At 34.5% G+C, this 4,197-nt stretch overlaps 1 non-coding gene across 1 annotated transcript; it reads left to right on the top strand.

Annotated features, from left to right (window-relative positions):
• The first annotated feature begins 907 nt into the window (after window positions 1–907).
• Window positions 908–980, top strand: TRNAK-CUU. The gene has a single exon. It is a non-coding gene; the product is annotated as a tRNA-Lys (tRNA).
• Window positions 981–4,197: the final 3,217 nt, after the last annotated feature.

Genomic DNA, 4,197 nt, shown 5'->3' with positions numbered 1-4,197 from the left:
GATCACCACAAACACATACTTATTAGGTCTTAACGTGTTTTCCTTCTCTAATACCCATTGAAAACGAGGGGGTACCAAGTATACCACCAAAATTTTCAATTGGAAATCTATATAGAAAAAACCTTAATATAATTCCAAGTAGATCAACTCAATTATCCTTGAACAAAATTGTGTAAATAATTTATGCCTCTTTCTCTTACAATCTAAATGTTCAAGACAAAATAATCAGTGAACCTGATATAATCGTCAGAGTACTTGGACGATTCCAAAGATCAATATCCTAGTTCAATCTAGTTGAATCCATAACCAGATCAGAATTCTTCCAAGTATAAAACTTGTTACCTATTTTTCAAGATAAATTCCACAAGAACAAGTTCTTATAATCAATCACAATCAATATGGATTATATAATTGAGATTAGTACTACTACTAGTGATATTTCTGTTATAAATATAATAATTAAAAAAAGAAAAACATAAGACACTAGAAGTTTTGTTAACGAGGAAACCACAACTGCAGAAAAACCCCAGGACCTCGTCTATATTTGAACACCAAACTGTATTAAGACGCGGTAGACATTTTCTTCTCTATTCTTATTGCTGCAGTTTATTATAAATAGAGAAATTAAGCCATGTAGTTGACCAGATTAATACAAATATGATATGATTTCAGTCCTGGTTGTGAGCAAGACAACAAGCAAAGAAATTTTTTATTGACCATTGGCTTGAACTGTTTTGCCTGCTCGCCTGTTAACATTACCAAAAAGTTAATTTCATTTTATAGCTATAGCTACAACATGGTACTCCCTTTTTCCTGTTAAGTATAGCTATGGATGAAATTATGGAAGTGTTCCTTTTCCATTCTGTGGCTTAAAAGAGATATAATGTAATACCTAAATGATACAGCTGCCCGTCTAGCTCAGTTGGTAGAGCGCAAGGCTCTTAACCTTGTGGTCGTGGGTTCGAGCCCCACAGTGGACGTCTATTTTGGCCATTTTCTCTGCGGTTGGGCATGTTTTTGGTATAACTTATGTACCATGTGCAATTTTTTTGGCTGAGTGAACTATAAAAAATGAATCAACTGTGCTATGAATTTAACCAATATCAAGCTAATATTGCAACTTAATAATTCAAGTCTCTAGTAATAGCCATTTAAATTTGGTAAGAACAGAAAGTATTGCATAACCATAATATATATGCACCTAACTTTTATATTAAGTTAGCTTTGAGAAGGATCATAACTAGGATTTAATACCTTCAAAACCCTTACTACCGCTTTACCACTAATCCCTGCAGGCACACACCCCTTCTTTAAATTGGTGAAACCGCCCGCTAGGATCGCGCACTATAATTAGCCTTCCAACAATCTTTGAGATAATCTTCAATGCATTATGGCAATCCACGCATAATCTATGATTATCGATTACAAGATTATTGGTTATTCTCAAATCGGTGCGAGCAGGGCTACTTAAGAGACCAACAAGACATGCCAATTTTTCACTGTGTGCGAGAAGCATTATAGATTTACTTTCATCATCTACATCATCCAATGTGCACCTAAGCGCAGGTATATAACCCGACTTTTTTATATGTGCAATCAGCATCTTCAAATGGGTATTAATTTTGTGATTATAAGGGTAGGATGTATTCCCTACCCAATCCCTGTATAAATCTAAAGGCGTCTGGCCTGAAAACTTCCTTCGCATCTCGGCTATTACTTGATCAGAGGGGTTTACTGGCACAAGACCGGCCTTCGATTCAACATTTAGCCGTGAGAGGTCTAAGAGAGCAACGATATTAGAACAAAGGTCCCCAGTTTCCAGGTTCCCATGAATTCTGCAAAGATTCATCAAAGTTTCCCAAACATCAATAATGAACACACGGGTCAGTTAACTGGTATGAAAATCTCACGCTCGGCACCAAAAATAAATCATCTGTTATTCGCAGATGATTGTTTATTGTTTTGTAAAGCTAATGATACCCAAGTTAACAAGCTTCTTCATGTTATTGATCAATTCTCAATATGCTCAGGACAGATGATAAACTTCAACAAATCAGCTATATATTTCAGTTCAAATATGGACCCAGAAGCTTGTCAACTAATTAATGGTACTGTTAGAGCACTGCTCGGTTGAACCCACTAGCGTTGGTATGTCAAGTTAGTTGTCAATTTTAGTTGCCAAAATGCATTCTTGATTTAGCATACTAAAGATAGTTTCGGACTAGATTAGGTCTAAGAAGTTGAATCGAAGTTATCCTTAAAAGATGAAGATTGAAGACTACAAGAAGACATCAACTAGTACTTCATCAAAGGTATGTGATTTATTCCATTTGGATTCTTGTTCTATTCTAACTTTCTAATCTATCGCGATATATGCTCATTATATGGAACAATCTGATGACGGTAAATGTACATTTATGTATATATACTTGAGGTTATTTGATTCATGACCTTGGAGACAATAACCTTTATACCTATAAAGGATCTCATGTTATAGTGAATGAGCTTGCGAATCCAATGAGCCAAGAATCACTCAATTCCGAGTTACAACGACAAAGCTATGAGTGATTTAAGTTCATTAGTAGGAAACATTCCATGGGCTTTGGAGTGGTCCGCGAACTTGGGCCCAATACGTGTCTAAAAGGGATTTTTGGTCAAGTTGGTGATGTTTCCTTATCTAGGCAAGTTAGCTATTGGTCCAAACACTTTTGATTACCATATTAAAGTGTTTGTGATTCCTTCCTAAGTTAAAATGTGATTTATTCACATAAATATAATTTTTGCTAAATAAGTTATTTATTTAATTATTTTGGCAAGAGTTTTAACTTAGGAAAGACTCCCATATTTAGGAGAGTATTGTAAAAGGAAAATAGATTTTCTTAGCTTCCAAGCTATTGTTCATTATAAATAAGGAGTTCACGAGTTTACATGTTTTTTCATCCCTTTGGAAAATTGGCGTAAGCTCTGCAGGTTGTTTTCCACGTCTTCCGTTCTTTGTGAACGAGAGTGAGATAAAAGTCTTTGTATTAGGGATCACAAAGCCAAGTTGGATTTAATATTCGTGATTGATCATAGAACTTGTAATCTAGGTTTTTCACCTCTTGTCTATTCTAAGGTTTTCTCTTCTGATATAAAACCGTTCAAGAGTTGTTGATCATAAACCCTAGGTTTTGATAGATTTCAGTTTCCGATCATATACCAACACTTGTTAGTTGAAATCGGAGGCTAGAAAGAAAAATTTCTTTTGAGGCATCTCGTAAAAATCCTTGAGAAGTTTTAAACAAGATATCTCTAGATTTATTCTAGTTGTTCTTGTGGTAGATTTATTAGGGTTTTCTTAACTTGGAAATTGATCTTTGGAATCACCCAAGTTTACTTACGGAAATCAGGTTCACGGACTCCTTGTGTGTACGCATACTGATTGTAAGTTAAAACCCTAATCTAAAAGTTTGTTTTGATATTACTTTTACCTAGTAATTGTTTTTATCAAAATAAACACAAGATTTCCAAAACCTTGATTCACATCTAAAGGGAAATCAAACTGGTGTTTTGTGCAAACAAAATATCAAATCGTATCGATCGTTGTGGTGTATCTTCTAAAGAGAACTTTGGGTTCTGCTAGAAGATTTGTGTGAAGAGTTCCTAAAGAGAATCAGTATTCTGCTAGGAGTTCTACAAGTGCTGAAGAAGGTATCCGAATAGGTAGTAGGAATTTGGTGTAACAACTTATTATCAGTGTGTGTTTATTCTGGACTAGGTCCCGGGGTTTTTCTGCATTTGCGGTTTCCTCGTTAACAAAATCTGGTGTCTGTGTTATTTCTTTTCCGCATTATATTTTATTTATATAATTGAAATAATACAGGTTTTACGTTAATCAATCATAGTTGTTAAATCCGACCTTGTTTGTTGGATAAGACTTGATTGATCTTGAACAATTGATTTTGTTATTTTCACATTGTTAAACCAGTCTGGACTAACCCTATTTAAAGTGGACACTGTGTTGAAATATTCCTTTAGTGATTGTTACTTAAAGAGGTTTATACACGGTGGATATTGAATAGGTTGTGATTAAAACAAAAGACTTTGTTTCAAGAGCTTCACACTAAAATCAGGTTTACGGACTTGTTTCTGTTTAACTTTGATTGTGTTGAAATAGAGATATTAAACTCTTTGATATACTTTACTCTAGATTGAGTC

Source organism: Papaver somniferum, chromosome 9 (genome assembly GCF_003573695.1).
Source record: "Papaver somniferum cultivar HN1 chromosome 9, ASM357369v1, whole genome shotgun sequence".
NCBI classification, from domain to species: domain Eukaryota; kingdom Viridiplantae; phylum Streptophyta; class Magnoliopsida; order Ranunculales; family Papaveraceae; genus Papaver; species Papaver somniferum.
Note: the sequence above shows the minus strand (reverse complement) of the source record. Positions and strands in the feature narration are given on the sequence as shown.